The sequence below is a fragment of the Schistocerca serialis genome, chromosome 5, assembly GCF_023864345.2.
Source record: "Schistocerca serialis cubense isolate TAMUIC-IGC-003099 chromosome 5, iqSchSeri2.2, whole genome shotgun sequence".
Taxonomy (NCBI): domain Eukaryota; kingdom Metazoa; phylum Arthropoda; class Insecta; order Orthoptera; family Acrididae; genus Schistocerca; species Schistocerca serialis.
Window position 1 is genome coordinate 767,927,591 of NC_064642.1, and position 7,717 is coordinate 767,935,307.

Consider the following 7,717-nt stretch of genomic DNA (forward strand, 5'->3'; position numbering starts at 1 on the left):
TGTCATGAAGTGATGAAGCAGCTAGTCTGGTATACTGTCATGAAATTGGTGGTCTCATTGAAGCTGTGGATATAACATATATCCCTACTCAATGGCGGCTTCTCATAGTTTCATCTCAGATCACGTAAGAAACAGATTGACCGCCCTTACGGCGGAACAGGCAACCGTAAAAATAGTTTCCCCGTCGGTCAACAGATGTCACAGGCGACGCTACAATGCTAACTGACCTGTCCATGTCGTGGAATTGGCAACGCTGTATCTTCGGTGACGTGAATGACGTTGATTTGCGTTCGGCTAGAGCGCTGCGCGCGAAATGCATTCGTCACACTGGTGACTGTAGCTCATGATCGGCTGTGGTTTTTCCCGAGTTTTAAATCTAAGAATGTAGATTAGCTCCTGTAATTCTACAAACCAAGTTTATTTCTCACAATCATAGGCATAATGAAATAAATGAAAAGTAACACACAAACATTTCTCATGAGTTACTGTTTAAATGCAGACTGTATTGCAGTCGCAAGGGTGTTACACTCGCCTTCCATGCCGTCTTTTTCTCTTTGCTATACAGCTCTTCTGATACGGATTATGGTGGTAAAAAAGATCTCCACGTGCAGGTTAACACTAGAAAGTTTTCAAAATCCGCACTCGGTTATGATGCGAATTAAGGCTTGACATACAGGGTGTTTCAAAAATGACCGGTATATTTGAAACGGCAATAAAAACTAAACAAGCAGCGATAGAAATACACCGTTTGTTGCAATATGCTTGGGACAACAGTACATTTTCAGGCAGACAAACTTTCGAAATTACAGTAGTTACAATTTTCAACAACAGATGGCGCTGCGGTCTGGGAAACTCTATAGTACGATATTTTCCACATATCCACCATGCGTAGCAATAATATGGCGTAGTCTCTGAATGAAATTACCCGAAACCTTTGACAACGTGTCTGGCGGAATGGCTTCACATGCAGATGAGATGTACTGCTTCAGCTGTTCAATTGTTTCTGGATTCTGGCGGTACACCTGGTCTTTCAAGTGTCCCCACAGAAAGAAGTCACAGGGGTTCATGTCTGGCGAATAGGGAGGCCAATCCACGCCGCCTCCTGTATGTTTCGGATAGCCCAAAGCAATCACACGATCATTGAAATATTCATTCAGGAAATTAAAGAAGTCGGCCGTGCGATGTGGCCGGGCACCATCTTGAATAAACCACGAGGTGTTCGCAGTGTCGTCTAAGGCAGTTTGTACTGCCACAAATTCACGAAGAATGTCCAGATAGCGTGATGCAGTAATCGTTTCGGATCTGAAAAATGGGCCAATGATTCCTTTGGAAGAAATGGCGGCCCAGACCAGTACTTTTTGAGGATGCAGGGACGATGGGACTGCAACATGGGGCTTTTCGGTTCCCCATATGCGCCAGTTCTGTTTATTGACGAAGCCGTCCAGGTAAAAATAAGCTTCGTCAGTAAACCAAATGCTGCCCACATGCATATCGCCGTCATCAATCCTGTGCACTATATCGTTAGCGAATGTCTCTCGTGCAGCAATGGTAGCGGTGCTGAGGGGTTGCCACGTTTGAATTTTATATGGATAGAGGTGTAAACTCTGGCGCATGAGACGATACGTGGATGTTGGCGTCATTTGGACCGCAGCTGCAACACGGCGAACGGAAACCCGAGGCCGCTGGTGGATCACCTGCTGCACTAGCTGCGCATTGCCCTCTGTGGTTGCCGTACGCGGTTGCCCTACCTTTCCAGCACGTTCATCCGTGACGTTCCCAGTCCGTTGAAATTTTTCAAACAGATCCTTTATTGTATCGCTTTTCGGTCCTTTGGTTACATTAAACCTCCGTTGAAAACTTCGTCTTGTTGCAACAACACTGTGTTCTAGGTGGTGGAATTCCAAGACCAGAAAAATCCTCTGTTCTAAGGAATAAACCATGTTGTCTACAGCACACTTGCACGTTGTGAACAGCACACGCTTACAGCAGAAAGACGACGTACAGAATGGTGCACCCACAGACTGCGTTGTCATCTATATCTTTCACATCACTTGCAGCGCCATCTGTTGTTGAAAATTGTAACTACTGTAATTTTGAAAGTTTGTCTGCCTGAAAATGTACTGTTGTCCCAAGCATATTGCAACAAACGGTGTATTTCTATCGCTGCTCGTTTAGTTTTTATTGCCGTTTCAAATATACCGTTCATTTTTGAAACACCCTGTATTTCAGTGACAGTCATTTCAAATTTAAATTCTTTTACTTTGCATGTAACTTAGCATAAGTGATACAAGAGTGGCACAAAACGATGAATTTTGTATTGTTGTTGAAAGGGGGCTGCAAACGCAGTAATATACAAGTGAAAGTGTGGTTTTCGAGCATATTCTGGCGATGTCAACTTTGAAGAGCCACAGACGGCAAACCATTAATTATGTTAAAAATTTATTTTGTACAGTTTAAAGATAACCCGCAAATATTTGCAACAGACGTACGCTTTTATCTGCAACATAGATATTACTGGGGATATCCGCACTCGCGCAGACCTGTTACTATAAGTAGTGTTGTTTTTAAGTGAAAGCTGTGTGAGGATTATTAGCACACAGATAAAAAAAAAAAAAAATTAAAATAGGCAGCGTCTATAGTTTGCATGTTATGCTCGTTCTCTTCTATTCTCCTCCCTTCATTCCAGTATAAACGCTTGTTCACAAGTATAAACGAATGGCAGTGAACATTGGCGAATTATCTATGAATACTTGTTTGCGGCAGTGTAAACGAGGTTTTACACTTGTTTACTTCGCTCGCTCTAGTATATACGAGGATTTAGAAGGACCGATGATCTAGCAGTTAGATGACGGCTATTATTCATTTATTTCACTGTTGCGATTTCGGCTCTAGAGCCATTTTCAAGTACCAAGGGAAAGGTCTTGTAAGGTAATGCTTCTTAAATTGTTTACCAAATGTTACCACACTATTATTTGCATTTTGTTATCCATATGTTATATTGGTTTCAGTTTTCACATTGCACACAAAAATGCCTCTACACCCAAAATTACAATGGTGAAGTGAATAAACAGTTTTAAAAAGTCCAAATTGCAGAAAAGATTTCATTTAAAAATTATATGATATGATTCTTGTACAGGAAGGGCTGCCACGCTATATCGAATATAACATCGACAAAATTTAAAGAGGATCGAATGCTTATGGCTCTTTATGAAGTCTTACTCGTAACTAATTTATTGATTTACCTGAATTTAAAATCCACTCGCGTAACCTTTCTTTATCTTTGATGGGAAATCTGAACATTTTTAGTTCAGGATTTGTTCGTCTACTCCCTCCACAGTTGATATACTCATAGGTCCTCGGTATGACGACTCAATCCACTATCACCGGTATGTCACAAACAGCTGTACTTCACAGACGCTAAATAGTGGAAAGCTGCAAGCGTTCGGCCAATGTTGCCACATATTTCACAGAATGGAGTGCCATCTAGTGGTTGATTCCAGAAGTAAGGGTGTGACGCTGTTGCCGCCTGGTGGCTGTTCCCTGACAAGGGTTGCCTGCTAGACCAAGCGATTGGGCAATCTGTTTCTTATGTGATCTGGGGTTTCGTCAAGCAAAAGTTTGAAAGGCGTGCTGCTCCACATATGGAATATGACTGCTCCAGTTCCAGTACAGGTGAGTAAAATTTACAGTCATGTGAAACATTTGTTAACTGCTGTGAAATATGAACATCACAACAGTAAGGTATATGGAGAGTTAAAGGTATATTTTTGAACTTAATACACTATATACTTAATGTGTTAGTTTGGTAAGTATGTCATACCATACACAGATACACATTATCACTATTTTTACAGGTTGTGATCATACTGCAGGGTCTACAAGGTGACTGTGCCAAATATCCTTGCTTCCTATGCCTATGGGACAGTCAGGCAGATAAGAAGCAGTACTTACAATGCTTATGGAAGCATGATCTGCCCTGATACCAGGTCCGCACAATGTTAAGTCACAAACTCTCGTGGATGCTCAGAAAATCTACATCCACTGCTGCACATTAAACTTTGTTAGATGAGATCCTTTATAAACGAAGTGAATGAAGAAAGTAGGGCTTTGACTTTCTTGAAACAGAAATTTCCATCCATCAATGAGGCCAAGCTTATTTCAGGATTTTTTTTATGCTGCTCAGATCAGGAAGCTTATGAAAGATCCACAATTCAATGAGAGTATGGATGGCACAGAGAGGAGTGCGTGGTTATCATTGAAATCAATAACAAAAAATTTTCTTGGCACCTATAGTATGAAAATGCTGTTGAGGAACAGCAAAACTTCCATGTTCTTGGAGCTTGTATGTCAATAAACATGCCCTTTCTCAGCCGTCTTATAGGTTATCTCCCTGACCACTGAGAAGATTACAGCAAGGAGCAGGATGAGAACTTTCATAGAGATATTAGTGTAATGGAGGATAAGTATCTTGCTTGTTGGGACGTGAACATGCTTGCGGGCTATTGTTAGTGCCTCAATCAGAGTTTCCAGATGCAGAACGCACACAAAAGTCCTTGAAAAGATTGTTTCTTCCATAAAACGAAGTTAATGTGTGATCTTACAAACATAATTTTGACTTCATGCAAATGCAAAACTGTTTTCAAATCAGTCAGCATATATATTACTGGCCATTAAAATCACTACACCAAGAAGAAATGCAGATGATAAACGGATATTCATTGAACACATATATTACACTAGAACTGACATGTGATAACATTTTCACACAATTTGGGTGCATAGGTACTGAGAAATCAGTACCCAGAACAACCACCTCTGGCCGTAATAACGGCCTTGATACGCCTGGGCATTGACTCAAACAGAGCTTGGATGGTGTGTACAGGTACAGCTGCCCACGCAGATTCAACGTGATACCACAGTTCATCAAGAGTAGTGACTGGCGTATTGTGACGAGCCAGTTGCTCGGCCACCATTGACCAGACGTTTTCAATTGGTGAGAGATCTGGAGAATGTGCTGGCCAGGGCAGCAGTCGAACATTTTCTGTATCCAGAAAGGCCCATACAGGACCTGCAACATGCGGCCGTGCAATATCCTGCTGAAATGTAGGGTTTCACAGGGATTGAATGAACAGTAGAGCCACGGGTCGTAACACATCTGAAATGTAACATCCACTGTTCAAAGTGCCGTCAATGCGAACAAGAGGTGACCGAGATATGTAACCAATGGCACCCCATACCATCACGCCGGGTGATACGCCGGTATGGCAATGACGAATACACGCTTCCAATGTGCGTTCACCGTGATGTCACCAAACACGGGTGCGACCATCATGATGCTGTAAACAGAACCTGGATTCATCCGAAAAAAATGACATTTTGCCATTCGTGCTCACAGGTCCGTTGTTCAGTACACCATCACAGGCACTTCTGTCTGTGATGCAGCATCAAGGGCAACCACAGCCATGGTCTCCGAGCTGATAGTCCATGCTGCTGCAAACGTCGTCGAACTGTTCGTGCAGATGGTTGTTGTCTTGCAAACGTTCCCATCTGTTGACTCAGGGATCGAGACATGGCTGCACGATCTGTTACAGCCATGCGGATAAGATGCCTGCCATCTTGACTGCTAGTGATACAAGGTCGTTGGGATCCAGCACGGCTTTCAGTATTACCCTCCTGAACCCACCGATTCCATACTCTGCTAACAGTAATTGGATCTCGACCAACACGAGCAGCAATGTCGTGATACAATAAACCGCAATCGCGATAGGCTACAATCTGACCTTTATCAAAGTTGGAAACGTGGTGGTATACATTTCTCCTCCTCATACGAGGCATCACAACAACGTTTCACCAGGCAACGCTGGTCAACTGCTGTTTGTGTATGAGAAATCGGTTGGAAATCGTCATGTCAGCACGTTGTAGGTGTCGCCACCGGCGCCAACCTTGTGTGAATGCTCTGAAAAGCTAATCATTTGCATATCACAGCAGTTAAATTTCGTGTCTCTAGCACGTCATCTTCGTGGTGTAGCAATTTTAATGGCCAGTAGTGTATGTTGTATCCAAACCATAATCAGCATATGTATTGTATCCAAATCATAGTCAACATATATATTGTATTAAAGTGAAATACCAACTAAGCCTGGCCTGACTCAACAAGGTGAGTTGCATTTCTGAATTCAGTGTGCACAAAATGTAAAGAATTGGCATATAATAGCTTGACAAAAATGACGCAGACCAGTGTTATTAACTTCAACATTTACGAAAAATAAATTCAAGATAATGCAAAAGCCTCTTATTAGCATCCTAAAATGTTATATTTCAGCTAATCAATGCTTAAGACTACAAAACTTCTGAAAAGACGGGCTTTAGATGAAGAAATATGCATATGTCAAATAATTCACTTGTTCGAAGTATTGTAGGCGGCTAGGACAGTCTTAATGGAGTCAGCTACATTTAAAGTCTGATAGTCATTATTGTTCCCATTAATCAGCTAATGATAACAATTATCATCTTCTTCCACTCTGAGCTCGTTGCCATACAGAAATCTGACAACTCATTATAAAGTAGTCTAGGTATGTGAAAAATCGGCTTGAAGTTTGCTGTTGGTTCCATAGGAAGTGAGCATACGCTCCAAAAATTGTGCCCCTCCCAACAATGTCTATGAAACCCAAGAAAGCCAGCTTAAGAAAATTATTTCTACAATGTCACTTGCTTTTTCATGGTACTGTTTTTGCTAGGATCAAGCTGAGCCTTTTCACAAGTGTTCACCTCAGCCACTGATCAGTGGATCTCCAAACCATCTCTGTTTTGCATGCCATCAAGCAGGTAGCCATAACAATGCTGCACCACTCACATTGACATGGGATAATTATTGGTGCAGAGGAATTCCAGCCACGGAGGTATAATAAAGGGAGATGGTGCTACAGGCATACGCTGTACTTTGCTTTGCGGGTCCGGGGGTTAGAGTAGGCGCAAGTTATTCCCGCCTGTCGTAAGAGGCGACTAAAAGGAGTATCACACTTTTTGGCCGACTCAGTTATGGTTGCTTTTCAGGATTTGACCTACACCTCATTCAAAATTATCTGAAGTGCAGGCCATTTGGGGATGGATGCCTTACGTGGTGTGCCGTATATCCAGTGTGCAGTTAGACCTTTTGCACCTCATATTGTCCTGGATCAGCACCTCCACCTGCGGTCCAGTTATGTGGGCAAGGACGCATTACAGGGCACATCATCTACTTCCATAGTCCGCTGCCCTCTTTAACTTAAGACAGTATTGGATTTCTCGGTACCCAACATCCGGAACAGTAGCCAGTCTGTTGTGGTGGGGCCATAATGTACCCATTTGCTGGTAGCCCCTTGACAACACAGGGATCACACTGCTGATACCAGAGCTGCAACCTCCCCATGTATGCCAAGGACAGTGCCCATCTCCTAGGGCCATCAGGACTCCTGGCAATGACCATCGTGCCAGGCGGTCTTTGCTGTGGCTGGGTGCATCCATGGGAAGAGTCCCTGATCAGAGTGGTTTGCATCAGGGCAAATGAACCGCAGAGAAGTGGACCAAGTCATCTTTTACTGGGGACCAAAGAGCCCCATCAGTCTCTAAGGAAGGGAAGGTTAATTATTTTGCTGATCGGTATGGCCCTAAATCATTCCCCTCACTATCAACACCATGGGAGGAACATGGGGCTACAGAATGATGAGATCCATATTCG